The sequence below is a fragment of the Lepidothrix coronata genome, unplaced genomic scaffold (assembly GCF_001604755.1).
Source record: "Lepidothrix coronata isolate B3197 unplaced genomic scaffold, Lepidothrix_coronata-1.0 Scaffold9, whole genome shotgun sequence".
NCBI classification, from domain to species: Eukaryota; Metazoa; Chordata; class Aves; order Passeriformes; family Pipridae; genus Lepidothrix; species Lepidothrix coronata.
In genome coordinates, this window is record NW_016690189.1 from 2,874,554 (window position 1) to 2,887,091 (window position 12,538).

A 12,538-nucleotide genomic window follows, 5' to 3' on the forward strand; every position below is an offset into this window, starting at 1 on the left:
TGAAGTGGGTCAAGAATCCTCAAGTCCAGAAAAGCAATGGTCATTAGTGATGTGTCTACATGATATTTCAAATCACAGCAGCAGTACAGTTCTGAAATAAGTCCTCCAATTGTCCTTGCTTGTTGATTTGATTAACAGAGGGGTTTTAGTCATATGAATACCATCTTTACAGAGAAAGCTAAGACACAAGTTTTGCTGCTTGGGATCAAATGGTAGGATCCAATGAGTGGGACTGCACTGCTGTGGAGTGAAGTTTTCTAGGACAAAAGAAAATCACATGTGCCAACGGGAGGCTTTTAAACAGTTGAGCGCTCAAACCTTATTCTGAAGTGCTTCTCTGCTGTGCAAAAGGGCCAAATGTGATGGGAGACTTCATATTTACTGACTGCCAGATGTCTGCTTGTTCTGACTTTGAGCTGCTCCTGTAGTTCTCACAAGCTTTTGCATCTGTCCTCTTCACCAGCCCTATTTCTTTTGCTATTACTGCTCTTTCCTGCTGCTGTATTTTGCAATAGTGACAGGCATTGCATTGGTGTCCCAGAATACTGAGGAAGGGGCAATGACAGCATGTGCTCTGAAAGGCCCAAAAGCTTCTCCAGCACCCTGTTACACTACCCTGTTACTAATGTCAAGCCTGCTGCAGGATGTGACAGGGCTGACAAGTAGTGCTGCATTAAGTTCCATTAGATGAAGATCATGTTCTTGATGAGATGGAAAAACCATTCTTCTGACGTGGCATGGTGTGTGTGCCCCTACCATAGACATCTTGAATAGATCTTTAGTGGAGGGGGGGAGTACTCCACCAAGCCCACTGATTGTGAGAACATCAACACCCTTAGTTCCAGGGCCAACAGTGTGTGAGAAAAGTCCAGGGAAGAGTGTGCCTAAAGTGCTATACACATCTATATGTGGATGCCCCATTCCTGGAAGTATTGAAAGCCAGTTTGGATGGAGCTCTGCATGACCCCATGGCAGGGGGGTTGGAACTTTAAGGTCTCTTCTGACCCAGGCCATTCTATGATTCTGTATTTCTATGATATGTGCCTGCAACCCCCAGAGGACCCCTGGGAGACAACATACGGGGACATTCCCTCTGCCTCAGCAGGCAATAGGCCGTGGTCCAGATGCCCATATAAGCAAGTATGCGTCCTCCTTTCCTGTACATGTATGGACTGTGCTTGGGAGGTTTCTGATTGAATTCACTGGTTGCAGAGCCGTGGGAAGGCAGCATGAGTCTGGATTGCCTGTGAAAGCTGCTATCCCTTGAGAAATGATTTCTGGGGGGCTGTTACATGTTAGAGAAGTTCTGTGGAGCAACAAGCTCATGAGAGACCACTTGCCCCATCCCAGCTCTGCCTGTGTACCAGGCATAGTCCTGGAAACCACATAATCCATGGACATGGCACGCCTTGATTACACAGCCCTCCTCAGCTTCTGCACTAAAGCCCAGCCACAGTCTCAAATGCAGTGTGTTAAGGACCTACCTAGTGGTAGTAGTGGTGCTGGTACTTCTAACCACATGTTATATTTTGTTCAGGTATCTGACCTGTAGTCAGATGCTTGAACAACAAATGCCAGGATGATACCATTTCTTTGAAATGCAGGTGGTGGTTGTTGGCAATATATTATCTATTTCTCTGCCCCAAGTCACACTCAGGAAAGGTCGTAAAGGGAAGGACATGGCAGGCTGCAGTCAGGCATAATTGAATTAGCCAGGTTTTTGGATTGAATAAAGCATAGGAGTGTGCGAAGCACAGAAGTGTGGAGGATGGAAAAACTGAGAACAGAGAGAAGTATTGGGGGTTAGTTCTTTTCTAATCATAGCATAACATTTGCCAGATTGCAAGACATTGATGTCCAGTGGTATTCCTCCCATCCCAGTCCATGTTCTCCTGGATGTTCAGTGGTTTGATGACTGTTTTCAGTGAAGGGGCAGATGCTACGTCCTGACACAAGTGCATTGCTGAATACCCCACCTATGACAAAGAGAGCAGAGAACTGTACATAGAGGTACTGCAGAAGCTGTGCTCAGTGTTTTAGACTGAAGAAAGATCTTGAAGATGTCCTCACTGTTGGTTCAGACTAAAAGTAATACCCTGAATTTGGAAGAATATTGGAAACATTTGAACAGTGTCTGTTCCCCATAGCCCAATGTCTTTCAAATGAGCAGATGTTGATTGCAGTTCCATTATGCACTGAGTAAAAGCACAATTAAATTAGGCTTGTGCTGTGCTGTTGTCAGAGTGCACATGTGCAGCCTTTCTCGTGTTGGTTATTGGCACAGAGGACTTCATGAGTGATCCTGTCCCTTCTTGGCAAGAAGGCACTGGCATATGTTTTGATTCTGTGAACAGAGAAATGGAAGATGGGGGATATAGAAACCCTGTAGTGGAGTCTACTAACGATGTGTGAACTGACATGCTACTATCATCTGCAGGAAACCAGTGAAAGGGACGGAATGACACTTCCCAGAAGTCCTGTCAGTCAAGGGAGCAAAGATCTGTAAGGTAGCTTTCCACCAGCAAACTTTGAGCTGCATTTTTGGTGAAGTGAACAAGGCAAAGTCTAGCCTAAAATAAACCTCAAATAGCATCTAATGGAAGAGGTAAAGAGCATTGGCATTAAGTGGTTTGATCTACTAATCTGTTCTAATTCACCTCACTACTTGCTATGTAAACAAAATCTGTGACACCATATGTGCTCGCATTCATGTTTCATTTTATTATTTCACATTTTGGCCAGTGCATGTAGTAGGAAGAAGATTGATAATCTGTCATAGAACAGCAGATTGTGCCTGGGTGACACCTGTGTATATTGCTTTGTACAAAATCCTGTTGTTTATCATTTTCATAACAGAAAAATTTAAAATAAAGAACAAAATATAATGTTTAAAGCAAAGCTCACATGCCTTAATGCTCCCAGCCAATGATTGGAGCAGCTAGAGAAAACTTAAACAAATGCTTATTCTTAATTAGAATCTCCATGTACCTTCTGTCCAGATAAATTTTCCTGTCTTGCTTACATTATGTTGACTGTAAAAGCTTGCAATGAATGTGTTACTGAAATACATGATGCAGAGAATATCTACAGTGCAAACGTGGCAATAAAAATCAGGCATTTGTTTAAGTATTGCTTATGATTAGCTTTTTTTTGATGAGTTTCCAATGTATTGATCTGGTAGAACCCACTTGCTTCTGTGAATTTACAAACCAAATTACTGTGGAACTTCTGAAAAGCTTTTGAGTCGATGAGTGGCAGCTTGCTGACTGTGGGAGCGATGCTTTGTTCTTAGTGCACATGCAAGTTCTGAAAGACATTAGGAAGCAAGATTTTTTTCTAGGACGTTGCAAATAAAAAGTAGTCAAGTAGTTTTCAAAAGAGAGGAGAAGGTGTTTTTAAAAGCAATAGAGCAAAATACTAAGAAAACAAAAAAAAAAAAGAAAGGAAGAATTCAAGAGGAACAAGCAAGAGAGACTATGATAAACTCATGAGACAGATTCTTCTGCAGAAAGGATTCCTAGGTAATTAAATACACCTATATATGGAAGATGGAATGCAGGAATTTTACCTCAGTTCTTGAGTTCAAATACATACATTTGTTTAGATGGATAAAAATGTTCAGAAGAATAAGCGTTATATACTTGTGTTCTTGAACTTGCAAATAGCCCCAGATGCAGAGGTGGATTTGTGACATTTTGTAGGGCATGCGTGCATATCACACAGCTGTTTGTCTCAGAGGTCAGACATGTCAGATTCCTCCGGGCAAGCATGGGTACATCTGTGAGAACTCCTAAACATCCACTAAATAATTTGGGGATTGATTTTAGTATCTTCAGTTGAGTCATGTAGGTTCTCAACTGCTTATGAAAAAAATTTTCTTTTTATTGGTTATAAAAATATTATTTTCTTATGAAGAAGAGAAACAGTCTGCATGCTCTTTTATGCATTATTGTGGTGGCAGAAGAGACCACTGCGAACAAGAGAAACAGTCTTTGGCTCCGAAAATCACTTTGCATACTGAGGTATTCAGTGGTCTTTTTTCACCTGTGCTTTCCTGAGGTGAAAGGTGAGGAACAACAATTTGTGGGCTGCACTTCAATCCTAAGATACTCCATTTGTCTCTCTCCTAACTAGTGGTAACAATCTTTGCTGTTTCGTCTTTATAGTATAAAAATATATATATTTCATACTTTATAGTATGAAAATCCCTGTGAAATCTTTGGAAGTTCAATATCCTTAAGTGAAAAATTCCTGTTACTTTTTTTGACCTTGTTTTGTTTTCTGTAGGGCTTAAAAGGATGTGTGGACATCACTGTAAGCTATATTTGAATACTAACATGCTGTCATTCCATCTTGCATCTACATTCCTAGCAACTTACATTGTTTCTAGAGGTAACCAGGGTTAATAAGTATGTTCAAGATTTATAAAACAGAAATATATTTCAGATGAACAATGTCTAATCTTTGGTGATCTTATAGCTGATGACTTTTTTTGGTGTTAGATAGTATGGATCAATATGTGAGATGAATTTTCTGGTATAAGTTCTCCACACAAGCCAGAACTGTCTGCTTTCTAACTTCGCTTGGATTTACTCAAGCAGAATAGATGCTCTGGGCAAACACAACACAGGGCTGCATCTTCTCATCTCAAGTATTGCGTGGATCACTAACTGCAGTATATAATAGCTCTCTAGTTAGGGTCACTGCTGGTTTTGCAGCACATGAAATAGTAAACTGTCAACTGTTTTTACTAAAGACTTCATAGACCTAATTCTTATTTGGATGTGTAGGAGTGTGAGAAATCTCAGCATTGCTGCTAAGTGCTTGTCCTTGCAGTGTATGTCATACATGTGCATTACCATATGCAGATGGGTTCATAAAGGAAAGCCTACAGGCTATGTAAGTATACCTGTGTGGATAGTAATCTCCGTTTTCCCCCTCATGTACGGCTGTTACTTATATTTCTAAGTGTATTTAGTAATTTGGAGTTTTCAGATGTTCTATCCATTAGTTAAAAAGTGTTGCTTTGAATTTTTAATATTTTAGAATCTTAGTTTATTAATAAGGTATTTTTTATGTTCCATTGCTATTTAATAAAGAAATTTTGGAGGCAGCAGACACATACCTGTTCGTATTGAATGGACACGTAAAGTGTGAAATTTGGAAAAGAAAGAAATTGAGCTCTTTTCTAGGCTGTTTTTATAAATTGCACAACTTACCTTATGTTGGATACTTTTTCAAACCCCATCTCCATTTTTATTTCATCTCCATATGCTGCATAGCAATTTTGAGAGCTTCAATGGCTTCAGAATCTCTATAAATAAATAAACAAAGAGCTCCAGTTATAAATTACTGTCACTAGAAAAATAGAAACAAAATAATAAAAAATATAGAAAGAAATAATTTTTATTATTTTTTAAGTTTAATTCTGTTACAAAAGAATTCCATTTTCTAGTTTGTCTGGAAAAACCCCAGTGATGTTCCAGTAAATTCCTATAGCTTTAAGGCTGGGGACCACTGTGGTTGAATTCCTTCATCTTCTGAATAAGAAAGAGCAGAAACTTCATCCAATATCAGAAATGCCCATTTATGGACTCAAATATTGTATTAGCTTGCATATTAAATTACTATAGTCTAATTAATGTTTAAGGACCTAATAGATGTTAATTAGATTCTTCATTCTAAGGGGATTAACTCAGCAGCACCACACTAGTTAAGTGGAAGAGGAAAGCTGTGTGTGACAAATGGCAGGTATTTGGAGATAATAAAAAGACTATGATAGTTTATAGTGCCTGTTTTTGACCACTGATGATGCACTAGGCCAGATTAAAACTGTTGTGTGAATTGTCAGAAGGGAATCACTGCAATAAAGAGGTTTTCATTCTAACAGGTGTAGGGAGTAAAGTGATGAGTCCTTCAGTGTTTTCTGTTACATAGTTGTCTTACAGTGAAGTTTTATCTCTGTGTGAATGAATGGGGATCAACATGATTATTGTCATTATAAAGGCAACTCTGAATTTACACTGTTGGTTTTGTAAACTAATAAGAGTAAAAGTCCTATTTCTTTAATAGTGATGGTTAAAGAAAAATCAGAGTTAATATTTGGTTGACCTACATGTCTGCTTTGTGACTTTTTTGCTCTTGGTGAGAACATTATTAAACAGAATTATTACATTTCCCATTTTTCTTTCTCTGAGATGCCACCAATTGAGGCTTCAGACATTGTTCATGACATCAGCATTATCTTTTTGAGGATTAAAAATGGAAAGAAAAGAAATGCGTCTGTACACACAGGAATAAAAATAATGTTTACAAAGAGAATAGTATATAATTTTTCTTCTGCTCAGAAGACTGTCTTAACAGTGAATATTCATAAATTTGTAGTCAGATTTCCTAAATGATTACCTAATGATGGGTTTCGGGTTAGGGATTATCAGTATGCTGTTTAGCTGTGGGGAAAGAACACCTCCTCCCCTTCGCCTGCAGACAACCGCTGTTGAATGTAAACTGTGCTGACTTCATATTCTCACGATTTAATATGTTTTGTTTATTTTTAAATTACTTAGGTGACAACTTGTTGTTTTAATAATTGCTATGGAAACTACATGCTTTCAGTTTTTACTTGCTCTTACACCATTGTCAGGAATGTGAGAACAGTGACGAAATCTTTTGAATACAGCAAGTATATTTTTGGGTTTGGTTTGTTTGGTTTTTTTTAAATAATCTATCCTGTGTTGTCTTTCTCCAAGACATGACAAACTTCAGCTATATCGAAGATACCTGAAGACTCACAGCCCACTCTGGGTTACTCTTGCTAATAGAATTTCAACCTGCAAGCAACAGGGCAGCATGAAGAGAAAATCTAGCTACTCCTTGTGGTACTGTGATGTCAGAAAAAAGGCAGCATTGTAGTTCCAGTGTTTGGGACTTTGAACTGGAGTTAGGGTAAGGAAGAGGATACCCACACTTGTCAAGGAACTATGCATTAAGGACTTCATTTGACTGGTCTAGGAGAGAGAAGGAGCTATTGTCCCACACAAAGCTGTAGCAAGACATTGCTGTGCACCTGGAGTCTTTCTCTCAATGCTCACTGAGGTCCTGCTGTTGCAACAAATCTGCAGGGTGCATAACAACAGCAGCAGGTTTAAAATTACTCTCTTTTGGCACAATTCTTGGAGACATGCAGCCTTTCTTGCTGTTTCTCTAAGCCAGTATCATCAGCTTACAAAGCAAGCGCTGTCTCTGAAGTCTGGCAGTTTTGTGACCTTTCTGCCATCATTCATACTCATTGTATTTCTGGAGAGAATTCAGTAGGATATGTCATTTCAAGTCCTTAGTGGAGGTTTGGCAGCAGGGTCACCAGCAGAAAGAGGAATGCCTCTATGAATGTATTCTTTTGAATGGTGGTATGTCAGGATTTTGTGTGGGCTTTGGCATCAGCAGGTTTTACTGGCAATGAGTTCCATATGTAACATTTCCTATGCAGAGAAAATTTCCTTATAATTTTGAATTTAGCTTTAATTGAAGAACCCTTTGTTGTTAGGGGTCAGATGTGCTATTTCCAATGCATTGTTGGATATTTTATTATAGCTCTTCTTGTATGTCTTTTTCCTCAAGTAATCCATTCTGGTGCTTCTCACTTTCTCCATTACGAGAACTTTTCTATCCTCTTGATCATTCTTGCTGCCTATGAATCTTCTTTCATAATCATAATCATCTGCACATTCTGCCTCAGGATGTCTGCTCAGCTGTTTGACATCTCATAAATTACATGCTAAATCTAGGTACTTCCAGAAAGATGTTCCTATCTGTTTGTCTATCTCAGAGTCTCTTGGTAGGTTATTAAAAGAAAGTCTTTTCTACATGAATCTTCCTTGCTGATACAAGAAGTGTGTGTTCCTACTTTTCTTTTTTAAATTAGGTGAGACAGATCACTCTCTTTCTGACTGCCCTATTCCTGTTTCTCATGCTTTCAGTTCCTGCCAACGACAGATATTATTGCCAAACTTTTAAAATCAATTTTCATCTCCAGTGTTGATGCAGATACTGAATAGCAATAGGTCTTGAACTGATCCCTGCAGAAATCCAGTGAAAGCATCTAATTTGCACATAGTCCCCAAATTGACTCAGCAGTATGTCAGCATATTGTGAATTCAAGTACCCTGTTTATATTGCTAACTTAAAAAAAAAATCAAAATTGCGTGCGGTAATAAGCATCTCGTGGCATCTTGCAGTACTTCTTAAAATTTTTGTATAATAAATGAGAACTCTCTCTGACAATTTTATTTGTAGTTTTTTGGGGCTCTGAAATTTTTTGCACTGTCTCAGATTTAGTTTACTTATGTCAGTTTTTGTTTATGCATTTGCTAAACTGTGAACAGCTGCTGAGGCACCAGGGAACTTTTTCTGCGGAATTAGTAAGAATATTTTACAGCTGGACCAGATTTTTTTTCCCTAAATGAATATCTTAAGTGTTGAATTAGTCTTTAGGTATTATTTCCTATCAATTGTTAGGTGAATTTTCTGTTCCTCCTACTGTTTGTGTTTTATCTGGTTTTCTTCTAGATCCAAGACTGGTAACTCCAAACCTAAGCTACTGTAGCTTCATCATGGCTGGACTTCGCGAACGAAGATTTGGGAAGGGCTCTACCCACGTTTGTTACAAGCGCGTTGGTGGCTAAAAAGGCCAATACGAGATAGGCACGTCCAGTTGCAAAAGGCACAGCAGAAAGACTCCTTAGGTGGTATATTCTGCAAGACACAATTCTTTCTGCATTGTCTTTTCTCCTCGAGAGTGATCCTGTGTGCTTTCTCAAAAGCATCAGCAGCGTTATAGATGGTGTGTCTCCAGACCTCCCGATTGGAGGCCAGAGTAGACCAGTGATGAAGATCAATATGGCCAAGGCTGAGATGTTGTTTCAGGGAGTCCTTGTATCTTCTCTTTGGGGCTCCTCTCATGTGGCAGAGAGGCAGTGCAAGAATGGTGGCTGTTAGGGTGTTTGGGCTCCAAGAAGGAAAGGGAAAATACGCCTGATGCCATTCAAGGCTGATAACTCAGTAGGAGGTTGTAGAACAGCTGCTGTGTCTGAAGAGGCAGGAGCAGTACTGAACACTGTCCAACCTACCATTGCAGCTGAGCAACTAGAAGGAATGTGGGAGAGGCAGGACTGGGAGACAGTGAGAGGATTAGGAAATACAATACCAGTATTCGTCTTCCATTTCCTCTCATAAGGTAATTGGTCACGTCTAACTGGGACAGACCCCTTGTCTAGACTGGCTGCCAGACTGAACAATCAGACCAAATCCATAATTTCATAAGGTCTGATGAAAACAACCTTCACAATGTTGCAATGAAGTAGGGCAATGGCAGAGTGAATAAGGCATCTTGCTAATGACCCAGAGGTAAACCAGAGCCTTACTTATACTCTTGCTGAGAGCTGTTCTGTTTCATTCAGCTGTGTATTTGATCATTCAGGCTAAGAAATCAGCATCATACAAGGCATCTAAAATTTCAGTTGCTTCAGCTGGAATATTTAAAGTAGCAAAGCAAAGAAGTCTACAGAATTATTTAATTGTAAGCCAAATTATTCAGCACATACCAGACATAACCAGGAGCATTAATGGCTTATTAGGGGAAGAACACCATGCAGAGTTCACACAGCTTCAGTTTTCTGTAACATAGGCAGACCCTCTGGGTTGGTCAGACAACCCACAGATTGTGGGGAATGTAATGATGGGTCTCAGTCTGGACAAGCATTAATCCCTTTTTTTTCTTCTGTAAGGATCTGCCCCTGATTCCATATATCAGTGATAGAACAAGAGGGCATAGCTTTAAATGAAAGAGGATAGGTTTAGATTAGATATTAGGAAGAAATAATTTACTGTGAGGGTGGTGAAGCGCCAGCACAGATTGCCAAAGAAGTTGTGGGTGCCCCATCCCTGGAAGTGTTCAAGGACAGGCTGGATGGGTCTTTGAGCAACCTGGTGTAGTGGAAGGTGTCCCTGCCCATGGCAAGGGGGTTGGAACTAAGTGATCTTTAAGGGCCCTTTCAACCAAAATCATTCTATGATTCTATGATTCTGTTTCAGATTATTGCACTTAATAACTTTAGAGCTTATTTCTTATATTTTAGAATTTCAGCAAGACCAAAGGAAAAGACAAAGCTATTTCTATAGCAGCATAAGGAAGCCTGTACCACAGGCAAGCAGCCAGACAGGTCACATCTCAACACTGTCCGAGAACAGTGCCAGTGGTATTGCTGTAGCTTACCTATGACATAAATATCAACCTGTCAGAGTCCTGCATGCCTATCCATGCACTACTGAAGGTTTAGCTGCTTGTGTGGAAGATGCTCTTTGGCTCAGGCTTGCTGGAAGTATGAGGCATAGGCATGTCTGTGATGTAGCTTGGAGAGGGATCAGGTGTGAAGTGAGACCTGGGAGGGAGTGGGTGTGCTCGGGGTCAGACACAGCCCTTTTATGGGCTCTAGATATTTCCATTTGTTTAGACTAACCAATTTCAGATTGCTCTACAGCTAGGTTTTTTGATGTCCAAGATGATTGATACTACTGCAATTACATAATTAGTTAATGAGAAGTTTGTGGAAATTTGGAATTTTTCAGAGTCGGAGACCATTTGTTTTAGTTATTACTGTTTAGTTATTACTGATTAAGGCTTGAGCTCCTAAGCAGGTGGCTACAGATCTGCAGGTATAGTGAACGTTACAGGGAGAGGATGTCAACTTGAATGAACAGGTTCATGTACAAATACTGACGAACAAACAAAAGTTGTGATGAAGAAGTTTGCTAGGGTGATGCCTCAAGATAGTCTTGGAAAAGATTCTTCTTTGGGAACTATGTGTTATCTGGCAGCATAAAGGTCATAACTCACTTTTTCAGCGAGCAAATGGCATTATGTTGCATTTCTGTTTGGTAATTTAGGATAGGCTATTTGCAAAAATTGGCATTGGTTATACTCCTCTCTGCTACTTGGGTTGAGAAGTGGGGGTTTTTGTTTATTTTTTTCTCCATTCTCTCCATTTGTTTATTTTCTCACTGCTTGCTCCATCCTTTAAAAAACCACAAACCACCAACTTTTCAATTGTGCATTCTATTTTGTCTTGGTTTTTTAAATCTTTTGTGGTGAGCATCTTTCAGAGCACACCTCTCACCAGCAGCAGTATCTCACCATAAAGCTGCAAAACCTAGGTATCTAACCTAGGCCATCCTATGTTCTTTGAATCTGATTAATGGTTCATTGGTGCTCTTGCCAGGCACTGGCATGCAGAGCAAGCCTGGGGAAGACAGCAGTGGGGAGTGCAGATGGAAGAGAGGAAAAAGAATGAATTCCTGTAAGCCTGCATCACAGTCAACATGCTGCCTATTGGAATGGGGCAACTAACTTGATTAGTGTGTGTTTTCATAAAGACATTTACTGTGCAACGTCATCACTGAATTTTGTAAATTCTTTGAAGATATTCATATGCCTCTCTTCCTTTTGCATCTTGGTAAAATCAAAAATATTAATTAGAGTTTTATATGCTGTTTTTTTCCACTGGACCAATTAATCTATCTATTCCAAATTTGCATTTCCACAAGGATGGTGAAGGCATGAATTTGTCATCATCCTTTCAGCAGTTCACCAGTGACATTTCAGTAGTGAAACTTTCTCTGTGTTTGTGGCTTCTTACATAAAACATTGACAAAACTGTGTTTGCAATATGAAAAGTGTATGTCTCTGTGCTGGTTTAAAGGTAAACCAACAGGGGAGATGAACCCAAGTCAAAAGAGATTATAAATCAGAATAACAATTTAATAAAAACAATACAATAAATACAATTACATAGACAGACAATTGGTTTTAACCTACAAAACCCAGATTTATAACCCAGCACCCTGGGGCATGAACAGAGTGGTGTTCGTTGGGCTGCCCTCCCCATGCTGAGCCCCACATGGTCCCTCTGAGTCCAAAAGTAAAAGGAGAGGTAAACCCTGTTGGTGAGAGTGCTGTTGCAGTCTGGTTGAGAGTGGTGGTCACAGTCCAGTCCAAGTTCGGTCCTTCTCTGGATCCCACGAAAAGTAGCAGAAGTCCCAAGATCCCAAGATTACATATCCTCAGGTTCAGGCAGGAATGCCCAGTACCTCCCTCAGGGCGGGGAGTTCCACAATGCGTATGAGGACAGGAGCATCCTCCTATCTCACACGCCTCTTAACACACAGCTTATAGCCTGAGGTGTCAGGCCCGCTCTGGGCAGATGGTGTAAATGGTCTGTTGATAACAGTTTCTGGGAAATGGCATGGAAGGGTATAGGATACACAGTTTTGGGTTACACCCACACAGTGATGAGCTGGTCCCAGCTATTCTAACTAGAACAGTCTCTCTTGACTTGCATGTTCTGTCCATCTTCTAAGCGCAGCCTTTCTAGTGAAAAGGTTATGGTGATACCTGTAGAGCTAAAACTCATTCTACATTAACATCACCTTTTAATAATTTCAGAGTATGTATGGAGCAGTTCATGCACTGCACTAACTACATACA

General features: G+C 39.9%; 1 protein-coding gene across 1 annotated transcript in view; it reads left to right on the forward strand.

Moving 5' to 3' along the window:
- The window catches only part of ACSS3 (acyl-CoA synthetase short-chain family member 3), an 84,613-nt gene that overhangs the window by 30,543 nt on the left and 41,532 nt on the right, over positions 1-12,538 (forward strand). The window lies entirely within an intron of this gene.